The sequence below is a fragment of the Ursus americanus genome, chromosome 3 (assembly GCF_024610735.1).
Source record: "Ursus americanus isolate L20-20 chromosome 3, mUrsAme1.1.p, whole genome shotgun sequence".
In the NCBI taxonomy this organism is placed as follows: Eukaryota; Metazoa; Chordata; class Mammalia; order Carnivora; family Ursidae; genus Ursus; species Ursus americanus.
The window spans coordinates 10,054,797-10,067,497 of NC_142129.1; positions in this window are offsets into that span (position 1 = coordinate 10,054,797).

Here is a 12,701-nt window from a genome sequence, read left to right on the forward strand (position 1 = left end):
AGCTTTTCAGGTTCACATTTTCTGCTCATGGGGTGCAGTCATTGTTCTAGAAGTGTTCCTTCCACCATGTTCTCTTTCAATAACTCTACCACAGGTCTATCTGCTGGCACTCCAATAATATCTCCATAGCTACACATGTTATCAGCATTTCTCCAGCTCTGTCCTCATTCCAAGATTCATCATTTACTTATAGTTTTTGAAAAAAAAATCTTCATGAAATGGAAAAAAAAATATTGTGTGCGTTTTTCAAATGAGGGACTTGGTATAGAGAAATTTAGTACTTTTTCTAAGCTCTTGAAAAGGGAATCAAATATTTTTTGATGTTATACACTTATCATGGTATTTCATAGTGTATATAAATGCTGAATTATTATGTTATATACTTAAAACTAATATAATACTATATGGCAACTATACTTCAAATTGAAAAATAAATAATTCTTAAAAAAAAATAAGGAGGTTATACCCCAGGTCTCCTCTTATCCCAGGATTTATTGATAAAGCTTATATCTATAACTTATCGCTTGCAATCTGATTAAGATAAATTTTTAGAATATCTATATAATGTCAGAACAATTCATCAGCAAGTTGAATTCATTTTTATATTTCAGAAATTTTTCTTAAGTATGGATGGAATAAAGGATTTCTAGTACTGAAGAAACTAAATTTGACCTGAACAAGTGAAAACTAGCATTTGTATTTCAATTTTAACAATTTTTTGTTTCTCAGATGAAATTAAACACCCAAGATTCCCTTTCAGCTTAATATTAATTAACATATATCCCCTTTTCCTTTTCTCAAGTTTATATAGTCATTTACTTGAAACAAGAACATTATTTAGAAACAACATTTTTCTCCAGCAGTTCGGTGTTTTATATATACATATGTATATAAAATCTCCTATGCATGGAGAAACATATTATTAGCTTTTTTGGTAAACCAGGTCAGGTAAAATCAAGAACTCTTTGAAACTTCAAAAGAAAATTTACATCAAATCACATTGACTTCAGTCCATTTCCGATTTACTTAACTTTTCCTGATATTTATGCTGATTACATGGCTATATGAATATGGCTTTTATGAGCCCAAGAAGTCAATAGGGAGATAGAGCATTAACTTTAATCTATCTTACTTAATTTATGAAATAATGAAATAACAGGAATTCTCATTAATCTAATGTTACAATATTTATGATTATCCGTACGTTTAAATTTTTAAAAAAATCAATATTTAAAATGGATATAGAATAGCAATAAGTAGAAAAATTACAAATAACTTCAGAGTTTCATTTGCTTTTCCAAGAGTTTCCATGACATTAATTCCAGCAAACTATTCTAGGCTGCCCTCATGCATAAACTACTGGTTCCTCATAATGGCGTATGGCATTTCAATTTCAAACCTGCCCTCAATAAACAGGATGAAGAATTACTGTGCTCACGTATAAACTGCTTTGTGACTCAATGTTTATCTACCGTAATCAATAACACCCAAATTCAAAAAAACTCAAAGCACATGAAAAGTAAAACAATTTTATTTCATCTGCTAAGCAAATTCTTTGTTCTTTTCATGAAGTAGATAAGATTATTGAAACAATTGGTGCCACAAGGTAAACTCCATCATACAAAAGCTGCAATGTAAATTAAGCAGTAAAGTGTTCAACGAATCTCCTTAGTTTCTAAAGGTGATTTTGTTTATGCATTTATTGATTTCTTCAGATGTATAATCTAGTCTAGCTCCTCTATTTGTCAACCCTGACCTGTCCTCTATAAACCCTCAGATAATATAATAAATACTATCTAGGAAAATACATTTTGCTGCAAAGCAGTATCTCCCTGTGTAAAGAAATGTCTGAAATAAAGGATAAAGCAATCTAAATAGACTTCAGAGTGCCACAAGTTAAACTGAAAAAGAAGTTTATCAAAACGAAACTTTGTTTTTAATTAAATTCTAAATAAATTTTTGTATTTTTCGTAACATTAATTTAGAACACAGCTCTTATACTTGGAGGACTAGATTCTGTTCTTCATTTATTTTTTCCAGTCCTAAAGCTAATATTTTCTGGAGTATCTATTAATTATCATTTTAAAGGTCACACTACATGAGAACTTCAATCAAGCTTAGCTTTTACTGTGACTATCAAAACTGCAAAAAAAAAAAAAAAGGTGAAGACATCAGGATCTGCCTTCTACATGAGGAAAATACTCTTCCTGACTTTGCTATCTACTGACAACTTTAAGACCACAGGATAGGAGAATCCTCGCCTTCCTTCATTGGAAATAAAAAGAAAAGGAATTTTGGAATTAGAGGTCTTGTGACTTGTTAGCTGTGTGGCTCTTCTTTCATTTATCTGTCCAGTAAATTTTCATTAAGCAGCTACTATGTGTCAGGTAGCTATCTAGACTCTGGAGCTACAATAGTAACAAGCAAAACTAAGTGCCTTCCCTATGGAATATACATTCTGGTGGATTTGACAAATTAAACCCATCACATGGGCAGCTGCAGAGATAAAGAGTGGAGTGTCATGGTAGACTAGAAGTGTAGTATTCAATAGAATGGACAGAAAGAACCTCTCTGAGGAGACAACATTTGAACAGAGGCATGATTGAGGTAATGTGATAAGAAAGCAAATGGCAATTCCTAGCAGGGTGAATACTAGTGTGAAGGCTCTAGAATCAGGGTGAGCACTGGGAGTTCAGAGAGGAGAGAAGAGTAAGGTTCAAGTGGCTGAAGCAGAATGTGCCCCATAAAAGCAGGAGAGTAGTTTAGACTGGTACGTGAAAGCCAGATCATGTGGGCCTTGTAAGCCAGAGCACACTGGCTGTGAGACCGTGTAGGATGGGAAATCACTGGAGATACAGACTGAAAATGACCTGAATATATTTTTGCTGTAAAAGGCTCACACTGGCTGCTGATGGGGAACGTGCAAGTTATTTAAACTCTCAAATCTCAATTTCTGATTTTTGAAATTGGAATAACAGTGTTTACCTAGTTTGTCCCATAAGCATTGAATGAATTAGCATGCAAGTCTGACACACAATAAGATCTCAATAACAAATATTTCTTTTTCTGTGTTTCTTTCTCTTGAGTTAGATAAAACACTAGCCCTATTCCTTTCAAAGTGAATTCTATCCATAACCCCTATTCCCCTAATTCCATCTTTTCTTCTAATTCTGCTGGGTTCTTTTCTGTCAAATATTTTCTTCACCCTCTATCTTTCTTCCAAATGATCTAGTCTCTCAATCTGAAAGCATATACATATCCTCTTCCCTCAAACAAACCTTTTCTTCAATCCTGTTACTTCACATATCCCATCAAAATGTACCACTCTCCTTCGTTTTGTAAAAAATTTTGTTAAAGTAATCGTCAATATATAATACTAACGTTTCTTCCACATTTCATTGTACCCTCATATTTATAGTCGAACATTTGCCAATACAATTCTATTGAACCTAAGTCCCTGATTGTTCTACCCAGTAGACAAGGCAGTGGAAGACTTTAATCATGGTGGCAATGAAATAATTCTGCTACTGAAGTCACATGCTGGCCAAGGCTTCATAAACTTATGGATAAATTTTAAAAACTAGTCTATTTGTCATTTTTTCGTCTTTGGAAAAGGCAACAGCATGAACAAAGTCCTGGGTATAATGATGTAAAAATCATTTCAGTGAAGAAACTATAATAAGTCCCAATTAAAAATTACCCTGCTGTGGGGGCTTCCCCTTCTGCCATGATGGGGTAACTTCGGAAGTACTTGCCTGCCCACTGTAAACAATTAAACAATTGGAAAGCTTTATGGAAAAAATGTTTAAGACATTAGACAAGAGGCATTGCACAATTTTGATCCATGATATAAAAGAAATGAGATGAAGTTTATGATTATTGGATTTCTACCTGGAGGCACTTTTACACTGCAGCACAAGGAGAGGGAAAACAAGCAGGTATGGTGTTCTGACACAGTTGAGGAGCCCAATCTTCGAATCAAGGAGGACAAAGTGTCTAGGATTGATGGGAAAGATTATTGTGAGAAAAGGAACCATACAGAAAAAGAGATCCAAAAACCATCAGAAGGCTCTCCTTGAGTGTGTTACTGAATAATAAGCTATACGTATTTAGGATGACAGATGCCAGAGGACAAACTCCCAGGGAGATGTAAAAAATAATTTCCAGAACTCACATGAGACCAGGAGATAGTTGAGTTCTTACCGGCCAAATTGGAGAGACCTTACTGAACACCCAGAGCATTCAGCTATATACTCCAGAAATGCAATATTATACATCACTTCTCAGCCCTTTGGCTAAGATCAAGTGCAGAAATGCTATATAATAGCAGTCACCAAGTTCTCACACTTGCCCACAATTTACCCATTGACTTGGCTTGAACTAACTTCTTTCCACAAGCCTCTCAACTTTGATTCACCCTCAAGCTTAACCAAGTACTAACATGCTGAGATGTTCATTCTGAAAATTGGCTGACCACAAAGAACGTTTCTGTAGATCCGCTTCAAAGGTGCACTCTGCTCACTCCCAGTTGTTTGTCTCAGTCCTCTTAGTCTTACTAACTTCTTGTAGTGGGTTGAATGTTGCCCCTCCCAAAAAGATAAGCCCATGTTTTAACCCCTAGAATCTCTGAGTGTTACCTTATTTGGAAAAAGGGTCTTTGCAGTTGTAATTAAACTAAGGATCTTGAGATTAATTCATCCTTGATTATCCAGTTCCACCCTAAATCCAATGACACGTGTCCTCACTAGAGACGAAAGAGGAGAAGACACAAAGAGGAGAAGGCTATGTAAGGAGAGGGGAAGAGATTGGATTAATGCAGACACAAGCCAAAGAATATCTGCAGTTACTGGAAGCTGTAAGAGAAAGGGAAGGATTCTCCCTTAGAGCCTTCAGAGAGATCACATACTGCTGAGACCTGGATTTCTAACTTCTGGCATCCAAAACTTTGAGAATAAAGTTCTGTTGTTTTAAACAACCAAGCATGTGATAATATGTTATGGCAGCCCTGGAAAATTAATGCAGTCCTCCTTTATAAAATAAAATACTTTCTCTGTTTTATGTTCTGATGCTTACAGATCCTGAGGTAAGAGTGCTCTTCCTACTGCATTATTCTTTTTGAATAGTCTCTTACTGTTTCTTTCTTTTTATTTGACAGTAGTATGGTTAAATAAGCCCTAAAGTAAAGGCAGCTTCAAACTCATCATAACTTTAAAAACAAAACTAATAAAAAGCCTGGAAAATATAAAGCTGACCCACTAGTAAGCAGCTTAACTTCCAATCTATTTGAGTTCTATGCTTTTAAGAAAGATAACTTCCTTAAACAACAATAGAAATATATTATATACATATATATACACCAATATACCAATATATATATATATATGTCTCTGCCCCCATTTCTGGTTACAAAGCTCCTAAAACCTTGTAATTTCCTAAGTGTTAAGAGCACAAGGAGCATCTTTTGTTCTAATATTTGGTTTTTGGTGCTAGTTCCTGATACACAAGTTTCCTGTTACTTTGGAATTTCCTGGGTGATAGGTGCATGTTTTGTTCTAATGAAGCAACTCTGATGGGCTCCTGGATAGCTCTAGAATTGGGGTTGGTCACAAGAAAGACCACACCATAATGAGAAGCTTACAACTTTAAGCTCCACTCCCATATTTTGGGAAAGAGAGAGAGAGAGGCTAAAGACTGAATTAATGTTTGATCATACCTACTTTATGAAGCCTCCATAAAATTCTAAAAGCACAGGGTAAGGAGGGCTTCCAGATGAACGGACACATCTATGTGCTGTGAGGATGGCAGATCCCAACTCCAAGGGCCAGAATCTCCTGCACTTGGGACCTTTCTGGGCCTCACACCATATATCTCTTTATGTGTGTATTTATCTGTATCCATTATCATACCCTCTATTATGTAATAACTGGTAAATGTAATTGTTTCTCTGAGTTCTGTAAGCCATTCTAGCAAATTATCAAACCCAAGGAGGAGGTTGTGAGAACCCAATTCATAGCTGGTCACCCAGAAGTCCAGGTGACAATCTGGATGCCATATAGAGTGTACAAAGTACACTTGTATGCAACTGAACCCTTAATCTGTGGGATCTGATTCTGTTTCCAGGTAGATAGTGTCAGAAATGAGTTAAATTGTAGGACACCCAACTGGTGTCAGAATTATTTGATGTGTGTGGAAAACCCCACACATTTGGTAACCAGAAGTGAATTGTTATAGTAGTGTGAAGTAAAGGAGAAACAGAGAATGTTTCTGACTCAACAAAATCCAGATATTCAACAATGTAACTTTCCTAACAGGCAATATAATAAAAAGTATCATAAGATATGTGAAGCAGGAAAATACATCTCCTGGGACAGAGAATCAGTTAATAAAAAATACTCAGAAATGACAGAGATGATGGAGTTGGCAAACAAGGACTTCGACACAGCTCTTACAAAGAGCAGTAAGATGTTAAAGGAAAACATGAGCATAGTGATAAAAGAGATAAACTCCATATGGAAATGATACAATGGAAAGTCTACAGCTTAAAAATCATAAACAAAAATGAAAAATTCACTGAATAGTCTTAACTGATGATGCAAGAAAGGAAGATTCAGTAAATTTGAAGAAATAGGATATATGCAAACTGAGGAATAAGAGAGAGAAAACAACACACACACACACACACACACACACACACACACCAATTACCCTTAGGACAATGTTAGCTGATGTAACAATTAAAATTGAAATAAGGAGGAAGAAAAAATTTTTGATAAAATAATGGACAAAATATTTCCAAGTTTAATTAAAATTATCATCCCATAGATTCAACAAAGGTAAGAAAGATAAGGATCCTAAGCAAAGTAAGCACAAAGGAAAACACACCAAGGTATGAAATAAGTATCTTAGGAAAATCAGTGATAAAGAGAACATCTAAACAGCAGCAGGAGAGCAGGAGGGAAAAAAATATTCATTTCATCTGAGGGGAAAAAAGAGAAGAAAAACCTGAGACTACTCTGCAGAAAAAAAAAAAATCCACTAGAAAACATAACAATTCTATATTGAAAGAAAGAAAGAAAGAAAGAAAGAAAGAAAGAAAGAAAGAAAGAAAGAAAGAAAGAAAAAAAGACCAGAATTCTATCCAGGAAAAATATCCTTCAAAAATAAGTGCAAAATAAGATGTTCTTAGACACAGAAAACTAGAAGAATTTATCAGCAGTAGACCTGCAGTTAGAAGAAAGGTATTAGAAAAAAACATGGATCTACACAAAGGAATGAAAAGTGACAAATGTAAGAGTTTTCCCACAAAAATTTTTTTCAGAAGAAAATTTATTATGTAAATCAAAAATGTTAATATCACTTTTAACATATGGAGAATATCTATGTATGACAAAACCAGCACAAAGGACAGGAGGTAGGAATAAAAAAAAACAAGTATTATGAGAGTTTAACTTTATATAAAGTGATATAATTCAAAGTTAGACTGTGACAAATTATTAAAGATATTTATCTTAACCCTGGAGCAACAAAGAAAAAAAGTAGTTAAATTTCCATTAGTGAACATAAAATGGAACACTAAAAAATACAGTTACTCCATATAAAGGGGAAAACTGAGTAGTTTTCTAAGTCCTAGTGTCATCAGGAAGCGCCAAAAGTTGTGCCAAATGTAGTCATTTATATTGGATTGTAAGAAGTCAAAGATGAATGTTCTAATCTCCAGGAAACATCTCAAAGAATATATGAGATATATAACGTCAAGCTAATAGAGGAGAAAAATGGAATATTAAGACATTGATTAGTCCAAAAGGGGCAAGAAATGAGAGTAAAAAAATATAAAAGATGTTTGTCGAATAGACAAATAAATCACAACTTAATCAATAAACAATTTGCACTTCATGGATGCTGCTAAAACTAGGAAGAAAATAAATCTTTTTAAATACATGTTAGAAAAGAAATTAAAAAGCTAAAAAATATCTATTTTAAGATTACAGGAGGAAAGAACAAAAATAGAAGAGAAAAAATAGTTTACTCTTTTTTTTCAGGATTTATTTATTTTGAGAGAGAGATAGTGAGAGAACACCTTTGAGGGGTGAGGAGGGGGCAAAGCGAGAAGGGGAGAGAGAATCTCAAGCAGACTCCCCATGGAGTGCAGAGCCAATGCATGCTGGGTCAGCCTCATGAACCTGAGATCACGACTTGAGCCAAAATCAAGAGTCAGTAGCTCAACCAACTGAGCTACCCAGGGTCTCCAAAACTAATTTACTCTTAAAAAGTCAATTACTATTTGAAGATTTTATAGCAAGAAATAAGCAAATATAATCAGGAATGAAAATGAGGATATCACTATTGTTCCTAGATATCATATAATGAATAAGAAAATATTGTCAGCAACTTACAAAATATTGAAAAATTGCATGAAACGTCCCAGTTTTTTTAGAACACTGCTTTCCCAAAATGTACTGTACAATACCTACTTTAAAAATTGAATCTCTTCAATATTTTCACAGAAAAAAATTCTATATGACTTTACCCAGTGTATTCTCACAAATATTTCAAAAATAAGTAACACCAATTATACACAAATTCTTCTAAAATGTAGAAAACAGAGACCAATTCCAAGATGTTTCAGAAGGCCAGCACCTTAACACCAAAGCCTGACAGAAACAAAAGAACATTACAGAGCAAGCCTGCTCATGAATACAGATGCAATAACCCCCTCAAAAATATACTAAATTTGGGAAATGCAGTAAGTCTAGCACATACTGATTCAATGGTTCTATTTCAATAATGCCAGATTGGTTTAATATTTGAAAATTGTTTTGTAGTATTTATCAGATGAAGAGAAGAAGAAGAGGAGGAGGGGGGAAGGTGAAGTGGGGAGGGGGAGAAACAAAATAGATTCACCAGGATAGATGTAAAAGTTTTATAAACTTTAACACTCATTAATGGCCAATAAATTGTGGCAAAGTAGCAAAATAAGGATGTTCTCAAATTGATAAAGAATATTTCAGGAAAGTTATGACCACTATCACCACTTTTATTTGATGTTGTATTTTAAATATGCTACAATATGGCAAGGAAAATAAATTGAAGACATAGGATTGGAAAGATTAAAATAGAAATTATTCACAGAAAGCATAATTGAATTCCTAAAGCAGCTGTTTCCAGAAGCAAATTTATACTTAAGGATTTATACTTGAATCTGTAGAAAATACAAGATTTTTTAGTGCTCCTGCAAAAAGTTCTACTCACCTAAAGTTGTAAAAGCTGAGACAAGGTGAGATATCTGGCTCCTGGAGAGATTTTATATATATACCAAGTGTCTAGAGTTAGGAAGAAACCCTTCCAAGAGGAGACAGGGACAACGCCTTTATAAGGAGAAAAAAATCATTTCTCCTTATTGCTTGATTATGGGGTATTGAGTTCCTCAGAAAAATTGACCTGGCATTCATCCCATCATACTAAGAGTGAATACTAGGAAAAGGAGGACTAACTTACATAATGTTGGGTATTTAATAAGAAATCTCTCTCTGAACAGTATACCTTACATGCTCATTCAGGATAAAATTAATAAAAATAACTATTAATAACTATTAAAAACCTAACAGTTCATAAAGGTCTTTGGATCTAAGATCAATATTCCAATTATTAGAAACAATATTCCTATATACTAGAAACAATGCATAGAAAATATACTAATAGTATATGCAAAAAACCTGATAAATTGGGCCTCGTTAAAAAAACACCTGTTGACCAAAAGACAGTACTAAGAGTGTGAAAAGTCAGGCTACAAATTGGAAGAAGATATTTGCAGTACTTAGATCTGACAAAGGCTTTCCATTTATGGCACTTACAAACCAGTAAGAAAAAGATGGGCAACCTCACATAGACATGGATGAAAGATCTAAATTGGTACTTCATAACAAAGGATTTCCAAATGGCCACTGAACATAAAAAGAAGTTAATTTTATTAATGATCACATAAATGCCCCAAAGAACCACAATGAGACATCATTACATACCCAACATGATAGCTAAATAAGAAAAAGGAATAAAAAAACTATGACAAGTGCTGGTGAAACTGTGAAGCAATTAATATTCTCATACATGGATGATGGGATTGTAAATTTCTGAAGTGCTCTACATGTTTAGAAGAAAAACTTCAGCCACCCAGAAGAAAAAGAATTACTCAGTTATACAACAAACAAGCCACAGACTAGAAAATGCTATTTGTTTTGTATATATGTTGATATATGATGTATATATTTACATCTATATATATCTACATGTATATATGCATATGTCAAAGGACTTGTATTCGGAATACAGAAAATAATTTTAAGATCACAGAGAAAGTACAGAATACATGGCTTTCATATATGAAAGGTTGATCAACTTCACTTACAATAGAAATGGAAATTAAAACAAAACTGAGATACTGTTTCTCACAAGACTGAGGAAAAACTGCGTAAATTTGACAGTATCAACATGTAGGGTCATCAGATGCTCTATTGCAATGCTGGTAGAACACACAATTTCTTTGTAAACTCTTACGGAAGTAACTGGAGAAGCTGCTATCAAATTACAAATCCAATTATCTTTTGACCCAAGAGTCCCATTTGTGACACTTCCACTTTCAGATACACCACTATGAATAAAAAACAAAAACGTAACATGTATACAAAATAGTTGCTATAGCTTTGATTATAATAAAAGAAATAACTCATGTTCATTACTAAGGTACATCCACATAAAATATCATGCAGCTATAGAAAAGATCTGAGAAAGCTGTTTGTTTTTTACTCATACTAAACAATTAAATGATAACTGAAAAAGGCAAGGTATGGAAAGTTTATAGTGTTGTTTTTTGTGAAAGATGGGAAAGGCAGATAGAAGGCATAGCATATTTATACTTGCCTCAGTCTGCATAGAGAACCAGTGAAGAGGCTATATGTTGAAAAAAGAGTTAGTGGGACATTTGGATATAGGAGTGTGAATAGACCTTTCAGTTCATACCTTTATAGGTCATTTTAATTTTTTATCATGTGCTTATATTACCAAACCAAACAAACAAAAAGACATTCAAATATTTTAAAGTTATATAAATTAAAGTACTTATCTTTGTGTTAGGATGTACTTTCTATGTTTTGGTGATTAAAAAAAAATCTCTTTTGTTCATGAAAAAATAATAGTCAACAAAAAAATCGTTTTTAACCATCTTATTTCACTAAAAATGATAATTTTATGTCTGTTTCCCTATTTAATTATGATTTTTGTTATATTTATTATTAAATTGTTTCAGTTTATATGGGAAACTCTGCATAAAAGCACCTGATATCAAATTCTACATTATTATCCTTTTCTAGGTCTCCAGTAAAGTATATACATAATGCTCATTTATATATCATGAAGAAATACCTTTTCTGAATTTTCGGTTGTCATTCCTTAAATTTACTGGAAAACTATTAGAAGCAGCCCTTTCATGAATTTTCTGTATATTCTACAAACAGGAAAAGCCCATTATGCTGCTCTTTGACAATTACATTAAAATTAATTAAATAAGCTAAACAGAAATTAATGAAAAATACTCTTTTGGAATTTCAAAGTAGGAAAAAGTATATTTCTTCTGAAAAACTGGTATGTTTCCAGTTAGCTGGATTTATTGCTGACTCTACATTAAATAAATTAATCCTTACTACATCGATGCTAAATATTTTATTAATCTTAAATTATTAAAACATCCCATTATAACATATTAGTGCTTCTGTTTATATTAAAATTCACCTCAAATCATTTTTTGACAGTAGTTAGGACATTAATTAGCATATTAGTTTTCCATGGCTAACATAACAAATTACCATTAGCGTAACACCTTAAGACAACGTAAATTTATGGTCTCACGGTCCTATGGGCCAGAAGCCTGGGTTGGCTGAGCTGGTTTTCTCTATTTCAGGTTGCACAGGTTATAGGAAATCAAGTCATCTAGTCCTGGGCAGTTATCAAGAGGCTCTGGGAAAATCTGCTTCCAAGCCCATGCATGCTGTTGGCAGAATCTGATTAATTTGCCAGCTGTGATCTGGGAGGGCCACACTTTATTCCCCAGAGGCCGGGCTGTGATCCTGGCCCATGGGCCCCTATGTCTCACAGCAATCGTGTTTCCACCCCTTATCACTCATGAAATCTTTCTGACCTACCACATCTCTTCTGCCTCTAGCCAGAGAAAATCCTTTGCTTTAAAGGGCTCATGTGATTAGATCATGCCCTCCTAGATAATCTAGGATAATCTACTATTTAAAAGTCCATAACCTTAATTACACCTGCAAAGTTGCTTTTGCCACAAAATGTACCATCTTCACAGGTTCCCTAATTAGTTTGTGGACATCTTTTTTTTTGGGGGGGGGAGATACAATAACATATAAACTAAAATACTTGGCTATTTTATCTGAACACCCACAAAGTCTAATTATAACTGCTCAAAAACTCTTAGAATGTATCATTAAAGTATTTCTATAGATTAGAAAATAGAGGAAAAATACTTTTTTTTTTTTTTTTGCAAAAAGTTGGAAATGTTGAAAGAAGGTAAGCCTTTGAAAATAATTTACTTGGACCGGGGAGAGAAAATAAATAAAACCCTTTGTTATTTGTTCATGTTTTATATTCCAGAATCTGAAATATGTTTTAAAAAGCTGCCCTATTTGTCAATC